General features: G+C 48.0%; 2 long non-coding RNA genes across 4 annotated transcripts; one reads left to right on the top strand and one right to left on the bottom strand.

Annotated features, from left to right (window-relative positions):
• Window positions 1–1,329: 1,329 nt before the first annotated feature.
• Window positions 1,330–13,418, bottom strand: LOC135302919 (uncharacterized). Of its 3 annotated transcripts, XR_010364473.1 has the most exons (4): window positions 12,540–13,418; window positions 9,511–11,419; window positions 9,127–9,143; window positions 6,749–8,877 (listed from the first exon to the last, which is right to left on the bottom strand). It is a non-coding gene; the product is annotated as an uncharacterized LOC135302919 (long non-coding RNA). The 3 variants fall into 3 exon arrangements; XR_010364472.1 differs by lacking the exons at window positions 6,749–8,877; window positions 9,127–9,143 and adding an exon at window positions 1,330–2,253; XR_010364471.1 differs by having other exon boundaries at window positions 6,749–9,143.
• Window positions 13,274–15,686, top strand: LOC135302920 (uncharacterized). Its single transcript, XR_010364474.1, has 2 exons — window positions 13,274–13,854; window positions 14,159–15,686. It is a non-coding gene; the product is annotated as an uncharacterized LOC135302920 (long non-coding RNA).
• The last annotated feature ends 1,268 nt before the right edge of the window (window positions 15,687–16,954 follow it).

Raw genomic sequence — 16,954 nt, forward strand, 5'->3', positions numbered from 1 at the left:
TGAGGTGACATGGACATGGAATGGGCTGGAATCATCCTGGAATGGGCTGATGTTATTTCTATGCTGCCTTTTGCCATCAACATATTTGAAAAAACTCTTTTTATTATCCCCCCACAGTTCTGGCTTCAACTCAGCTAAGCTTTGTCAGTGTGAATTTTCTCTCTATGGTGGGAAGCAAAATCTCCATATCCTTTCCATGTTACCTGGCCTTGCTTCCACTGGGCACACACCTTCCTTTTTTGCCTATTTTCAAGGGAAGATTCATGTTCAGCCAAGCTGGACTTCTGTCTTACCTCCTTAACTTCTGACATTGCCTGCTTCTGTGCCCTTAGGAGGTGATGTTTAAAAAGTGACCAGCACTTATGGACCCTGGCGTCTGCAAAAACACTTTCCCAGGGGACTTTACTTGTTAATTCCCTGAGCAGCCTCAAGTCTGCCCTGCTCATGTTGAGGTTTTGCTGGCACTTTTCCTTCTGTCAGATGTTTTGCTCTGCTTTGTTTCAGTTAGAAACAATGAATTTTTTAAAAAAATATAGAAGACTAAAACCGTATTGAGAACTTCCCAAGTGAAACAGATTACTTCTTTAGACTCAGAAAACAAGAATTTATTTCACTTTTTTTCTTACTCATTGGAAACTTCAGATGTTTATTTTCTCACTCACCTGAAAAATGTTTTCTCCTAACTTTTGTGATTGCAACATAGTAGAATTTCCTTCCTCTCCCACTCTTTTCCTGAGTCATGTGAACTAGGAATACCTCCATCCTGGGGCCTAACATGCCATCTCTGAAAAGACAGCCTTCAAATTTGCATCCAATTATCCTCCATGTAATAGCTGTTAAACTCCTCATGCTTGCATAGGGGCAGTCCTTCATTTAGCCTTGGAGCTAGCAGCCTTCCATCAGGTCTGCTTGGCTCTGCTTCCTCTCACCCTCAGCACCTGGCCCCCTTCACACACACACACACATCCTATTCTCTCCAACCACTGACTCCTTCTTTTGACTGCTCTAAATATATCAGGAAGAAAACCCAGCTCACTGGAGGTGATATTTTCAAAATTGATCCTGAGGACCCTTTCATGCTGAAGGTTTTGGGGCTGTGTCAAGTGTACAGCTTTTGGATGGTAAACTGATGCTGATTCTGACACCAACCAGTGTCCTGCCACTGGAGAGCTCTTCCATGACTTAGGCCATATCTGGAGACTGATTCAACCCACGGTGTGATGCCAAGGTACATCACCCAGGGAGTGTTAGGTATTTCCCATGCAGATGCTTTATTCAGTAACAAAGCAAACACAGCTCAGTGTGTCCTCTTCCTGGAGGCAAGTCCCTGGTGCTGGGAGCACATTCATCATGAAACATCACCACAGGTGGTTTCTCAACATGGCCCTAAGAAAAATGTTCTCTCTGTAGCTATTCTGTTTCACTGAATTCACAGCTGGGCTCTTGAATGCTGTCAGAAGAAACTGCATGTTCCTTGTAATCACAGGATAAGGCATGTCTGTGTAGACTTATTAATAATTTTGCTAAATGGCACATGAAATATCATCTTCATCTTCAGTCCCAGAGGTTCTGAGTCCTGTCTCTGAGGACACCAAGAAAACAACTTGGGAGCAGTCTCCCTTTAGGCCGTGGCTGGTCTTCCACCTGAGCTGAGGTGTGCAGGTGAATCAGTGAGGATGCTGCTGCTGGGCAGAGTGCTGGCAGTGGCACAGATGATCCTGCCTCTCAGGGTCCCCTCCTTGCCACATGCCTGCCTGTGGGAGATGGAGAGCTTTTACCCAGGCTGGCTGTGACCCTGTGCCAGCCAGAGGTGAAGATGGAGGCATGCTGCTGTGTGCCATCACAAAGGAGTCTTTTCAGAGTGAGCTGAGAATCAAGTATGCCCTAGTGACAGGGCACATTTCAATCACTGCTTAGCCCAGAAAGCAGTGCTGTGACACATGCTTCACTGAATTTACAGCTGGGCCCAGTTGCTCTCTGCTCCTGGTGGCAGCTGAGTCTTTACACAGGACCAGGCATTGGATACAAGTGCTCCTGACATCAAAGCCTGTGGTCTGGCCAGGATATGTCCTCTCCAGTGCCTGGCATTCCAAGCCCTATTCCATTAGCTGTTGAGTAGCAGCCTCAGTAAACCACAGTAGGAAGTCAAAGACAAGATGTGTGAGATCAGTGAAATGTGCAGAGTATGGTCCCACTTAACCTCATCAGTCTGCCACTGGAATGTGGAAATCCAGAGTTCAGGGCACAATGCACCTACAGTGGATGTAAACAGTAATGACATTCAGAAGCAAGTAAGCTACAAATGAGAGCAACCCCTGCAAAACATCCTACTTTAAAGGGTTAAAGCAGAGAACCTCCTTGTGCTTTTAACCTCCAGTGAACAGAGTAGCTCACCTCCCCTGAACTGAGCCTCCAAGAGCTCTTCAGACAGGAAAGTGCAAGCTGGTGCAGTAATGGAGCTGCTTTGCATGGAATTCCATTTTAACTTTTTTTTTTTTTTAATTAAGTAGAGGTTAGAAAAAGAAGCAGTGGTGATATATGCAAATATCTGCAAGGCATCAAAGCTTCAGTGGGGAACATGCTAAGCCCTGTGGTCCCTGAAATGTATGGCTGTGACTTGTGATTGACATAAATTTTGCTGCAATGACCGACTGCTCCCCTGGATGCAAAGTTAAGTGCCTTTATCCCATCAACACCAGTTGATGTTTTTTGACTCCTGCTCAGACAGGATCCAAATGTGTACTGAAGATCTGTCCTTGAAAGTGAGAGCTCGACATGCCTGGCTGCCTTACAAGAAATGTAGAAGCAAGAGGAAATTGTTTGAACAGTGTGTGTGTGGCATGAGCTGCATCAAGCTGCAGATAGGATGATTCTTCTCATATGTGGTGCAGCAGTTTCATCAGTGTCTCTCTCCCTCTTACAGCTGATAGCTAAATCATTTCTGCAGAGCTGTAATCATATACCTAATGAACTAGCTCTCAGAGCATCTCTTTTGCTAACTAGCAACCTACTGTGCCCTCTGTCTGTGCACAGCACCTCACAGAACTCGTGTAGAATGGCAGACATGCTGCTGACACAGTTTTGAGAGTCCCCAGAAGGGGCCTCTGTGAGAGCTGTATGCTTCCAGCATCTGCCAACTGGAGCTTCACGTCTCGAGAGAAAACCTCCCTTTGAGAAGCCAGGACAGAACAGGCTGATCAATACCAAAGGAATGAGGGAAAGGAAAATAAATGTTTTTGCTAGCAAACAGCCAGTAATTTAAATTAGGAATTGCAATAACAGCAGTGAGCCTGACCGAATGTGGTATTAGCCACTTAAAATACAGTACAAATGTTCTAAGTTCCCAATGGGAAAAATGAGGTACAGATAACCAGTGATTTGTGCTGTAGCATAGGAGGATTCAGTCTGCTCCTTAACACCACTGAAAGAAAGTAAAACATAAACTGTCCTCTTTAGCACCCTCTAGTAACAAGTGGCACAGACAGGCAGAGACCAGGTCTGGCTCCATCTCTGCCCTCGATCACGTGTGTGACTGGGGCAAAGCCACTGCCCCCATCCAGCTCTGCTGCTCCTCACCCTGGCAGGCTGCATGTGCATCTTAGGGCACCACGAACCAGCAGACACAAAATGTTGCTGTGGGACATGGAGTCACAGCCCACACAGGCTTCTGGCCTGCAGCTTCTCTGCCCCAGCTGTGGGCTGCAAACTCCCCGGGGCAGGGACTGCCTTTAAATAGGTGTTTGCAGAGGAGGTGCTTCCCAGGGCAGGCTGCCTGGAGTGTGTGTGCTACCTGTCCTCTCCTCTGCAGAGCCATGAGGAACATGAACTGGTAAAACCATCAGCTACAGTGTTAAAGCAGCTGCAAACACACCTGCTTTAATTTCTGCTGGGACTGGCAAGATCTGGGCTGTTGTCTGTGCACTGGGCCTCCCTCGTGTGCTCTAGGCTCTTCTAAACTAGCAGACCTCTTCCAGCAGCGTGCAATAAGGCAATGTGAAAGGCTGTGAACCAGAGCTATGTGGAAATTCAGGAGGATTTCTTGCTGGCAGGGGCCCTGTGGTATCATGGGTTTCACCTTTGCTCATCTTTGTTGGCAGAGGCACCCCATGCAAATGCTGTTCTCTAAGCCTTCACACACGGGACTTTCAAGGGGTTCATGCTCTTCAGAAAAAAATGTATAGGATCAGATTTTCCTATGGCCCCCTAAGTAATTTTATTAATCACCGGGACAAATCTCAAATGTCTTTCAACATTGAGAAATTCCACTTAATCACAATCTGCCCTGCTACGACCTTCTCGGCATCAGATGGAGAAAGAAATGATGCAGCAAGGACCTTAGTCACACTAATGCTGCTTCAAGGCTGAGCTGGGGAATGGGACATGAATCATCTTTGCCTTTTCTTTCTTTTAAGGGAAGTATAGAAGACGGCTGCTGCTCTGAGAGTAAAACACATAAAGAGGTGACAGGTCTTCCTGTTTCCTTTCCATCTCAGGTCCCTGCTGTGCTCTCCTTCCCTGCACTTACTGTCTATACTGAAAAAGCCCATCTCTCCTTCAAGCTACTCCTTGGAGATTTGTTTACCACATCTTAGCAAGTGCAGAGCCACACAGAGCAGCTGCTCAGAACCAGCTGGCAGAGTGAATTGCAGGATATTTTCCAGACAATCCAGTTCCTCCTTACAGAGAACTTTTCTGTGTGTACGGAGGCAAAAGGGCAGTGGGATGTGGACCTGGGAGATAAAAGACCAGTTCCTTGGAAAGGTGTAAGCATGGCAGTGATAAGCATTGCATCACCTCACTTTTGTGTGCCTGTCAGCTTGCAGGAGTCCACTGGGCACGTCTGCTGCCCAGAAAATAGAGCAAGGGGCTGCCTACACAAGCAGAGGGGGATGTCAAGGCCAGAATTGCACACTCAAGTCTCAGGCTGGCCAGCACAGCAGGCCAAAAGAGGTGACCCAGGATCAGAGGTCATGACAGATCTGTTCTGTGAAAAATGTTTTCTGGCCTTTGCTTTTGTCCCCTGATTCGAGGCACGCAGAAAGAAGCACACCCAGGGACAGCAGACTGTCCCTTTCCCATAACAGAATAACTGAGCAAGGCAGGGAGCAGAAACCCATACTGCATAGAAGGACAGGGAGCCGGGGGGCGAAGCAGGTGAAATACTTTGCTCCTCTCTTGTTTACTGGAAAATGCATAACTACAATTCCCCATGGGTGCAGCCCCTTAGGAGAGGAATATATATCTTGCTAAAAGAATCCAGCATTTTTAATCTAGATACTCTTTGAGCAAGATGAAGAGCTGGAGCTGAACTCTGCACTAACACTCCGCCCACCACTTCAGCCTGCTCCTGCCTGAGGAAACACGAAGATCTTGCAGGGCAGGCTGCCCAGCACGTCAGCCATGGCTCCGTGCCGAAGCATCCGGGGGCTGCAGCCCCTGCCCCGCAGCTGGCAGCCAGGCTGCTGCTGGACCTGCCTCTGCAGGCTGCCTGGAGAGCTGGAAACCACGCAAGCCTTGGCCTCCGGGGCCAAGCAAAGCACGTGGCTTGTTGCAAGCAAGCTGGGTCATGGTTTTGCTGCAAAAAGCCCACAGTGCATTGCTATGGAGAATTCCCAGCACGCTGCTTGGGCAGGCAGGGGTTCCCTATTTCTGTTTGGGGTTTCCTGGCCTGACATAAAGGTTCCTGTGCTGAGAGAAGCTGCATGCGTGTGGTAAGTTTGGCAGGTTGTACTCTTGGGGTCCTGGCGCATGAGGGGACAGTCTGCCCTGTACAGCCAGGGCACATCAGCTGTATTTTGTGCAATCCAGAGTCCAGGATTTCCAAACACTCGGGTGACTGGACACAGCTGCTGTTTTGCTGGGGTTGCTCAATGTCAGCTCAGGGTTACTGGACTGTGCTCAGTGGATCTCATGCAGGGTAAAGGTCAGAGGAATCCTTCCCTGCAGATTGCCTGCCAAGGACAGACTGAGCCCTGGTTTGGATAGAAACTCGCACCAAATTCAGCAGCATGGTCTGCATATGGAATAGCTTGTCATTAATTTTGGCACAGCTTTGCTTGCTGTCAAAAGTTTGCAGCCATCCAAGCTCAGATGACATGAAAAGCTGGGAACTCCCCTGCCCCAAAACCTTTCTACCACCAGAATAAATCCACCTCCCTACACCACAGCTCATCAGGCTAGTTACAGCTCTTGGAAGGACACCTGTGGGGACACACTCCAGCCACAGAGTAATGCCAGTGCTTGGAGACAGGCATCCATCCAGCCTGCAGAGTTACCTACAAGGAGGCACAGCTTCCAGGGTGTGCTTTTGCTGTTTCAGTTCCAGTGATCTCCCTCTTTCTCCTGGCCCACTACCACCCTGGAGCAGCCAGTCACGTCCAGTCCTGGCTTTGGACAGCTGGCACTCTGATCACACAAATTCCTGTGCAAAGCAGGTTTCTCAGCTCACTGAACTCTTGTGTGTTGTTTGATTAGATTTACCAACTTGGAGGTGACAAACCAGTCTGTTCCTTGAAGCCTTACCACAGGAGCTGGCAGCCTCTACTGGCACCAGAGACAGCTCTGCAGGAAGGGGCTGTGAAGTTACCTGAGCAGGGAGCCCCTGGCAGGAGGCACTGCAACAACATCCTCAGCATCCAGGATGTGGTGACAGGTTCCAAGGAGGCTCACCACCGTCAGCCCCAGCTCGTTTACCTGCCAGGCACTGCAGCAGCCACACGTGCTCCCCGAGCACTTGCTCAGTGTGAGAATCAAAGCTGCGCTTGGGGCCATCTGAGCTCATGTGATTATACTGGAAAACACAGGCCTCATCCTCGGGGTGGAGCAAACCCATAATTAATGTCAGGGATGATCAACCTTGGGCACACATGGAGCCACTGAAGGTGCTGCTCACATTGCTCTCTGTGCTGCAATAGATTTTCCAGCCAGGCTATTGCAAGATGTGTCAGGGTTACATGAAGAAAACACAGGGTTACATGAAGAAAATAGCTTGTTGAGGAACTGGCTGAGTTTGACACTCAATAAGACCACCCCAATCACCAGCCCAGAGGTCTTTCCAGTCTGGTGTGTTGTCTTCAGCCATGACCAATGCTGGGAAGGCTGAGATATAAATAACCTCACCATCACTTTGGCTCTTAGCAATTAGTAGTTCAGGCCTGTGCAGGGCGATGCTTCTGTCCATGTTGGTGTCTATATTAACTACCCAACAGCAGGACAACTAACAGCAATATAATCCACTCCCAGCTGGGGTTCATGCTGCAGGGCCTACAAAAGGGCATTCTAAAGTGCCACAGGAATACAGCATCTATTTCATCCCTGCTTCAGGAGAAAATACTTTCTGTCCAGTAGTGGAAATTGACACTTGGGCATGGATCCCAAAAGAGATTTCAAACCCTAAACTGGGATGCTGCTAGGCTGTGAAAGCCTGTATCCAAAGCCAGCATCTGGAAAGCCTGTGCTCAGCAACTCCATGCTCGTGCAGTATGTACTACTCACTAGTGGCTTCTCTCTTGGCTTGGAAGCACCTGAACAGCCAGGCATCTGCTTGGGTGTGACGATGCAGGACGACCCCCAGGAATAACGTGCAATGACTCCAATGATTTCAGAAGGCTGAAGAAATGTTTTATTAAGCGATACTATATTATACTGTATTACTACTATACTACTACTATACTAAACTAAAGAAAACCTATGACTCTTTCAAACAGTCACAACACAGCTCTGTCCTAATTGGCCAATCAATCAAAACAACCATCACCAGAGTCCAATTAACAAATCACCTTTGGTAAACAATCTCTATAACACATTCCACATGTGCCAAACAACAGGAGCGGCATATAAAGATAAGAATTGTTTTCTCTTCTTTCTCTGAGCTTTCTCACTGTCTTCCCCAGGGGAAATCCTGGGCAGGTTGTGCCTGCTGCTCTCTGTGAAGAGAGCTTCAGCCACATGGGCCTCACCCAAGTGGGACCTTTCAATGGGCTCACTCAAGGACTGCTAGACCTTTATTCCCTCCTGGCCAAGCAACCTAATCCCACACTCTTGCACTCTGCTCCTGACCCTGTGCCACTGTCCTGAATCTGTGGCATGAGGGAGGGAGGGAGATGTCTCTCTCCTACATGGAGGTCAGGCCTCATTTCCATGGCCTTTGCACTGCAGGACAAGACACCCCTTTCCCATGTGGATTCCTTAGCTGGAAGTTTATTATGTTCACCTGGAAGAGTGTTAACTTTGGCATATTTCGGGAGGAAAAGAGGAAAGCTTTGAGAGCCAGTGCTGTTCACACCAGAGCTGAGGAAAGAGCCAGCACCAGCCTCTGAGGAGTCTGGATGTTAGGATAGGCAGATCTTCCAGCAGAACCTGTGACTAGTGCTTCCAGCTAACCTCCTTGGCTAACCAGCTAAGCCCCTCTGCTTAGCACAGAGCTGGTTTGGTTTTGGCCCCTTGTGGAGAAGGACAGCACAGCACATGGCTTGCTGAGCCCAGCTTTGCAGGTGGAAGAGCTGATGACCCTGGCCTGCCTGGCTGCCACAGCACTCCTATCACAGCTGGCAGAGAGGATTGCATGAGTTTTCCTCTAGTTCAGTTCAGGCAGAGCTAGCCAGGATGCCTTAATTTAAATTAACCTGTGCAATTTTGCCCAAAGCAAGCATAGGGAACTGCACTGTAGTTAGTCCATCAGCCATTCAAGGGGAATCTAGCTCCAGTGGGAGGAGTAAGGGAGAGCAGGGAGACTGAAAACCTCTTCCAGAGATGGATCTAGAAGAATGAAAATCCTTGTGGCCCAAACCATGCAGAACCCTCCTAGAAGTCCACCAAATTGCCAGGACAGGAAGGAGCAGCAAGTCTTCCTAGCAGCAGGAAGAGGCTTTGCTGAGCCTACAAGAAAGGAGAGGTGGAGTTTGTGCACTTTCCATATAAAAAAGACAGAGAGGGCCTTGAAGGCTTATCATGGGAATGAGCAGGTGAAGCCAGCAGGAGAACTTGGGAGCACAGAGCAGGTTGGAGGTAGGAGAGGGGCCCCCTCAGATGAGCAATCAAGGTCAGGAGGACAGCAGGGAAATAGATACTGGCCATGCTGTGAAATGGGGCTGCCACGAGAAACTGTCAGGGAAAATGGCAACTTACACACACAAGTGTATGCCCTATTGAAAGAGAAAAAATGAGAATTGAAAATTAGAAGAGTTTGCTGGCTCTCAGTGCTTTACCATGGCAAACAGAAGCATCAATTTTCAGTCCTCTGAAGGGCCTGGGGCCACCCAGCATCAGGGAGGAGAGGAGCAGAGCAGCAAAGCTGTCCCAGTGCACGGGTGTTGCTTCTGCTCAGGTACAGAGGCTCACCTTGCAAACAGACATGGCTCCAGGCAGGCAGGCACTGACCTCCAGGGCTGGCCCTGAGCCACAGCTGCCCTCGGCCTGCAAGCAGGCAAGGCTGGAGAGGAGGAAGTGGGGCACTGGAAAGAATGCCAGCTGCTTGATGGAAATGCAATCACTTCAACCTGCTGTTCTTACCTTGGGAAATTCCATGTTCCTTCCACAAATGAAATGTTCCTTTTGTAAGCTTGTTTTGGTGGGGTTCCTGCCTCCACCCAGGCTGTATAAACAAAACCAGCACTGAAAGTAAAAGTACCTGTCCTGCACTATGTGCAGGGCTCCCTTCACTTCTTATGTGAACTGTGGTGTGACAGCCACCTTCCATCTCCCCAGTAACATGCACAGCTGAACCTTTGCCGTGTGAGCAGCACGTGCCATCCCACGTGGGTCCTCTGGGATGGCTGACGTGTCCCAGATCACCTGCTGACAGGTAGGTGTCTTGGTGACTCAGCTGCCATGACTTGTTGCTGCTCATCAAGGAGAGCTTCACCACTTCCACTCTCTTTAAGCCAGCAAGGCAGGTGTTCAAGCTGATCTTTCTGCTTCATGGACACTGTGTCATAGCTGAGCTGCCAGTGCCCTTCTTTATCCCATTTCCTTTGGATGCAGAGAGCTGCAGGGTGGATTTGCCATGAAGTCACTGTAAATGTTAACATGCTGAACTAAACACGGGCATGGCAGATGAGCAATGAGGAGAAAGATCCAAATACTGAAATAGGAGAGGATCTCACTTCGAAGGACCAAAATCAGATGCCAGTGTACAATTGCCATGAAGCAGCCAGATAAAACTTGGTTTTGAATGTTGCTACATGACACTGCCCACAACAGCTATGAGAACCCAGGAAAGCTTCCCAGTGAGTGTCAGGGTTGGGGGGCAGAAACACAGAAAGTTGCAGAAACTGAGGAAGGGGAAAGGCAATTGTCAGGCAGCCAAAGCAGGTCAGGGCAGAGAGGTACAGCTGAAGACTTTTGCTGAAATGGCTATCATCACAGCAAAATTACACCTGGATCAAGCTGATGCAATTTCTAGCTGGATGTACTGGATTTCAGTGTAAATGTGTGCACTACACAGATAATTTTTTGGTTGTTTTTTGTTGTTTGGGTGTTTGTTTGGTTTTGGTGATGTTTTTGTTTGGTTTTCTTTGTTGTATTTAGGGGGGTTTGGCTTGTTTTTTGTTTGTTTGCTTTTAGGTGTTTGGAGTTTCTTTCTCAGAAAGTGGAGTGTTTCCTGTGGTCACTTGCAACTCCTGCTCTTGGGTTTGGAAGGAAGAAACTAGGGATAAGGCACGACTTTCTCTTGGGCTTGGGAACAGCCAGAAGGATCATCTTTCTGTCTCCACTCTCTTTTTCTTTTTTTTTTTTTTTTTGCTTAGTGTGTGCCTGGCTGCTGCAGGAGCTGCTGTGGCAGCTCCTGTGGAAGACTCCAGCAGGGGAGCTGTGCCAGAGCCGGCGCCAAGCCACTCGCCTGGCCTGGACTGTGGTTTTCTGGGGAATCACCCAGAGCAAAGCAAACACAGTGCACCTGACAGCTCTCATTAAAGAGTTTCTCACTTCCCTAGTGCAGGCAGGCAGTGTCCTCCACTGCTCTCACTCCAAGCTGGGCACAAGCTCCCTGGCCAGGAGGAGGATGCTCCCATGCCCCTTGCACTGTCTGCAGGCAGTGAGAGGAAAATACTCACTGCTTAACAGGGCACGTAAGGTGCCTTATGCCATTTTCTGCTTCATATGATCTTTTCTAACGCTGCTGTCATCCACTTTCATAGTGAATCAAGTGGAAAACACTGGGTTGGCACCCGAGTTCCACTGTGTGCAGCCTCAGAGGGCCACATGCTGACTGGAGTCAGTGACAATCAGCTGTGCTCCCCATCCTGGTCCCATGTAACCCCCTGCAGCACTGTGCTGCTCTGAAATACTGCAGAAACAGAAGGCTTGGTCCATAAGCTGAGCTGAAATGTCCTTCCCTAGTCCAAGTATCAGCTGGGATCTCTCCCACTCATTTGCCTGGAGAAGGAAACACTTGAGGATGTTTCCAACAAGCCTGCAGGACCTGGGAAGAAAACACACACATCTGTAAGTCAGATTGGTTATTTAGGAAAAAAGGATTAAAACCAATCCCATGGGAACTGCAGGACAGATGCTCTGCAGTCCTGAAGTCCTTATGTGAAAACAAGGCACATTCCTCCCATTTTTTCAGCCAAGTTTGCCTTGCAGCTGAACACAGCAAGGGACCTTAGTAACATAACATTTCCCTGGGCACATTTCCCTTCCCTTCCTTTTTTTTTTTGGTTGTTTGCCTTTTTTGTTCTTTTTTTCCTCTGATTGGTTGTATGTGGCAACAGCTGCTTTAGGAGGGAAATATTGCCATGGCCTCAGCATCCCCTGGTTCAGCTTACTCAGCTTCTCCTCGGGGGGATTTCTAGAGGAAGGCAGCCGGCTCTGTGGCTAAAGCAGCTTCCCTTCAGCAGTGAACAAATAATCCCTGACCTCCAGAGGAGGGGCAAATGCACTTTGCTAGAATGAGCTATTTCACACAGTCCTTGGTAATGCCTGGTTGCTGTCCTGCTGAAAGAAGGAGAACCAAGACTTCCAGTCCGATGTGCTCATAGCCCCTAATTCTCCAGATCCCATCAGGCTTGAGGGGTTCGTGGGATTTAAAGGGATTTTTCTCTTTGTGAAAATTCTATTTCTACTAAAGTTAAAAACGCTGTTGAGTGCTGGTTGTACAGCACCTCTTCTCTATTTACATGCTGAGTTTGTTTTCCCTGGCTCATTATCTGCTTAAAATCAGGAACATTTTGGCCAAAAAAATTTTCAATTTTGTGGGTTTTACAAGCTGCCTGTGCCCAGAGGCACTGCCTATTGTCCTGAGGAATGGTGGAGGATAAAATGAGGATTCCTCCCTCCTCATCCTCACACCCGAAGGGTCTCCCGGGGAGGCGAGTCTGCAGAGACATCATGAATGGAGCTCACAGCGAGTGCTCCCTTTGTTGCTCAGAGGGCACCGTGCGGTTGTGGGATGACAAAGGCGCTGCGTTTCAGGAAGAAGAAAAGCGGAAGGAAACCGTGCAAGACAGGGGGTTCCCAGCCCATGACACTACCTTTAAATACGGTACTTTTGAATGGAGGAGAAGTTTGGGAACAGGGAAACCAGGAGGGGGTTTTGGTACCTTTACTTCTTGCTGCGCCAGTAGCTGAGATGGCAGCTGAGGCTGTGGCCCTTTGCCCACGGCAGGCGGATCCTGTGAGCTGCGAGGGGCAGGCAAGGCACACAAACCCATCTTCTGCCTCCCGTGCTCCTGCACCACTCCTCTTGCATCATCTGCAGGGGGTTTTGCCATGGTCTGCACTGCAGTGTTTGAAACGCAGTTAGGTTTCAGCTACGGGTGGAAAGATGTCACTGCCCGTCTGACCACAAGAGGTAAAGGCACAGACCAGACCAGGTCAGTCTTGTTGGAGGAAACCCCATTATTCACTGTTTAGCAGGGGAAACAAACAAAAACAAACCAAAAAAAAGCAGCAAAACAAACAACCCTCCCCCCCAAAAAACCAAACCAAAAAACCCAAACAAAACAGAACAAAACCCAACCCCCACACTGTCTCAGGCAGCTGCAAAGGCCCTGAGAGCTCTCTGCGCTGGGCAGATACAGCTTGGCTGGGCTCTGGGCTGCAGGAGACAGGCACTAGCACAGAAAACCCTCACAGGGACAAGGACTGCGAAAAGGCCGAGCACATTCGTGAGGATTTCTACTCCATTTACAGGATCTGGAGCCGGAGCCGGCCGAGTGTTTGCCGGCATTCTGCGCCCTGCAATTACCGTGGGAATTCCCTGCGGGGTGGAGCCGGTGCCATAGGTGTGGCACCCATAAAAACAAGCCCAGGTTTTCCCTGCTTCTTCCAGGGTGGGCCTCCGAGCAGCTATGGGTGGGGAAAATTACCTGAAAATGTTTCTCCCCGGGTCCGTAGAGGAGTAATTAGCTGCTAAGTATATGGAAATTGAAGGGGACAGGATTAGGACTAGCAGCGAGTTAACAACTTTCAAATTATCCTCATTTTGATATTTTGTAACTTACTTCCAGCAGAATTTCTCAGCATTTTTTGTCTCCAAAAAAGAGAACTGATCCATTCTCTCAGATCCAAAAATATGGACATAAAAGGTTTTTAATGAAAACTGAAAATTGTTTATAGAAGTTGCTCAGTTTGCAGAGTCTGCTCCATAATTGTATTAAAATTTGTTGGAATAATAATAATTTATAACTAAGAAGAGGAAAGAAGGAAAGGTGGCAATATTTCTCATTGTTAACAGGGCAGAAGGTCTCCAGAAACCAGCTGAGATGAGCAGATGTAGCTGTGGGGAGCTGACAAACCAGCGAGCCCTGCAGACGCCCCTGCTGCAGCCACGCCGTGCTGTCCTTAGCGAGGCTGCACCATGCAAGGGCATCTCAGTGAAGATTTCAAAGCACACATCCACGAGAAACTAGCCAGGCAGGTTCTGCTGCAACTATATTTAATGCTGTTCTGAGTCCTCTCCCACAGCCTGTGGCAGAAAGCTGGTGAGAGCACAGCCGTGCTTGGGTTGGCTTCCCTGCTATGAGCTATCCTCACATGACCCTGCTTGCTGAGGACAAGGCTGTGTTCTTTCCCAGCTCCAAAAATCAACAGATGTGCAAAACTGAGCACCCAGGTTTTGATCACGGTTTCTGGAAATATTAGTTGTGTTAAATGCCTATCTTTCAGCGTTGATGTACTTTAAGAGTTTTGCTGTATTTTATTTATTTATTTTCCACAGATCTGAAGGTACATCGTAGTCAGAACTTTGTGGAAGAGCAGAAAACAACACGCTAGCCAGCACAACTAACCTGTCTCAGCAGCTCCACTGTGTTTGTCAAGACCAGAGGGAGGGAGCTGGAGCCTTTCACCAGCTGGAGCGATTCCAGGCAGCAGCCACAGCTCCTGAATGCAGCCCTTTCAAACTCCCACTTTGTGCAAACTGAGCGAAGCACACGCATGAGGAGTTTCGGGCTCTTTGTATGGCCGTGAATGGGGCGGCACCTCCAGAGCCTGCTGAAGGACCATCTGGAGAGTGCCCCGAGCCAGCCGTGTGCGTGATGTTGGCAAAAAGCAGTTGTTTGTTCTCCTAGGAAACGATCCATCTGAAAATGTTTCAAATACCAGGACAATATAACCGTAGCAACCCACAGCATGTGGCACAAGCAAAGGCAGGGGTGTGCTTTTTGCACTGACAGGATGATGAAACAGCAGCCTGAGCCAGCTGGGTCCCACCCCTCCCTGTTTCCTCCAGATCTTATCCCTCTCCACAAGCACTGCAGCCCAGGCAGCTGCGCGATGAGCCACTGAGCTGGGCCAGACCAAGTCAATCCTGCAGCAAAGGGATGAGCCTTTGAGCCCAGACGGGCTCCCTGAGCAGGGTCAGCTTGCAGTCACAGGGCTGCCAGTGCCAGCCCAGTGTGGCACCCAGCAGGGGCTGAAGGCAGCTCCTTCTGACTCTGCGAGACTCTGCCCTTGCCTGTTCACACTGAGGAATGACGGGTTTGTCTTCACAAACAAGCTGTGGGTCTGCTGGCAGATAAAACTAGCACTGAGAGATAAAAAAACAATGGGAAGGATTCCACTGATTGATGAATGGGAAAAGATATTTGCCTTTACAAAAACGCTGTAGGTTTGCTGATAAATGAAATTGGATATTGAAAGATTAAAGAAACAATGGGGAAAGACCCTAAATTCCATAAGAATAATAAAAAAGGAGGATTAAAAAGAGGGCAATCTTTGGTATCAGGTGTTCTGGGAAGTCTGTACATCTCAAGTGCCTCAGCTAATGGGGAAAGAGAAAAGGGAAATGCAGCCAGGAAATTAGGATAGAAAGGAAGGCTGTGTCCTCCAAAAATCTGAGACACCCCAGGGGAATGCCCCATGGTGTCTCCCTTTATTCAAATAAAGTAAAAGAACTCCTCTCCTTATGTCTCCCTTTTGGACATAAACCTCTGATGTTTGTGCATTAATTTTCCTGACAACACCAAGAGCCTAATGTCATGCACCTGAGCCTAGCAAACAAGGCCCTTTGCCCACTCTGCACTTGCAGCACATCTTGGTCTTTCCAGTGCTTTGGAAAGCTCCATGTTCCCAGCAGAGCAGGATTACAGCCTGGATCTATCCACACACATCAATTCTTGTTACAAAGCACAAGTGCTCAGGTACCGTTTGGCATGTGTTTTGATTTGCCACCAAAGTGGGAAAGCATCACACACTTGTTATTATCTCTATTTGAAATAAAGACTGTAACATCATTTTGCAAATATGCACTTCATCAACAGAAGCAGTTTCTCAGTCATCCTGCTGAACTCATTGCACATGCTTTTACTTATCAATATGCCCAGCATCAGTGAGCAGAAAAATCCAGTCTATTATCTTTTTCTCTATTAGTAACTAAATTCCCCTCTTGAGATTGACCTTTGCTACTTCATTCCTGTAATACAGACCACTTGTAATGCTACTTATCATTAATTTGTTTTGTTATCTTCCTTTTTTTGACAACCCCATTCTCTTTTCCTTACCTGCATATCAGGGCATTCACACCATCTGGGTCTGGTTTTTTTCTTCCCCCTCCAGACTTATTTTGCAGCCCATCTCTGTACTGTAACTGCTGACTTTGAACCTATGGTCTATAAATGTACTTTATATAGATGTCCCCTGGTGAGCTACCTACACAGGAGCCCATGTCTGTTTCCTGTGTTGGAGTGAGAAAGATGTAGGTGTCAGTGCAAAATACTCAAAGTAGGAAAAATTTTACAAAATTACTTCCTTGTAAGTACTCTTGTCACCCATGAGATATAACTATTTTTGGACTTCCAAAGCAAATTCTACATTGTTTTATTTACTTGCTTTGTTACTAGGTAAGAGAGGTTAGTAATGGAAACTTCTCCTGGAGATAGGAATGGGGAACAGCATCACCTAATCTTCTAACAAGTATTCAACAAACATTTCATATGTGCAGACACCCACCAGGTGAAGAAACCAGGAGCTACAGGCTGAAAAAATCCACTGGAGACTGAGGTTTTGGGCAACTTGCCATTCACTAGCTTGTGGCAAGTCAGGCAGTCTTCCTGGTCGCCACTAAAAAAATCTTCCTTTCTCTCCCGTCCTTTCTGCGAACAGCTTTGACTCCAGCCATTCTCAGCCTGCTTCCTGTTTCCTTCAGGGGCAGTGAGTAACTAAGCTAACCTGGTAGCCTATTTTCAAGGTTCACCACATCCTTAGATGTAAAACGGTTTTTTTGGTGTTTTTTTTTTTTTTTTCTGTCAGCAGGCATTTCCAAAGACTGTTAACTGAAACTAGGCTAACATTCAATGCAAATAGGTCTCTTCACAACGCCCTAAAGGTATGCAAGGCTACAAGTGATTTAAGAGACAGACACGAAAAGGAAAGGAAAGAAAGGCTGTCCATCCCACTTGTGTTAAAACTCAATGCAAGGCAGATGCTGTCTTCTCTAGCAGCCAACTTGCTGCAGGTTTTCTTGATAGCTTGTTCAAAGTTCTGGCTTCCTAAATGCACCTCACAGTGCACTGCC

The sequence above is a fragment of the Passer domesticus genome, chromosome 6 (assembly GCF_036417665.1).
Source record: "Passer domesticus isolate bPasDom1 chromosome 6, bPasDom1.hap1, whole genome shotgun sequence".
NCBI classification, from domain to species: Eukaryota; Metazoa; Chordata; class Aves; order Passeriformes; family Passeridae; genus Passer; species Passer domesticus.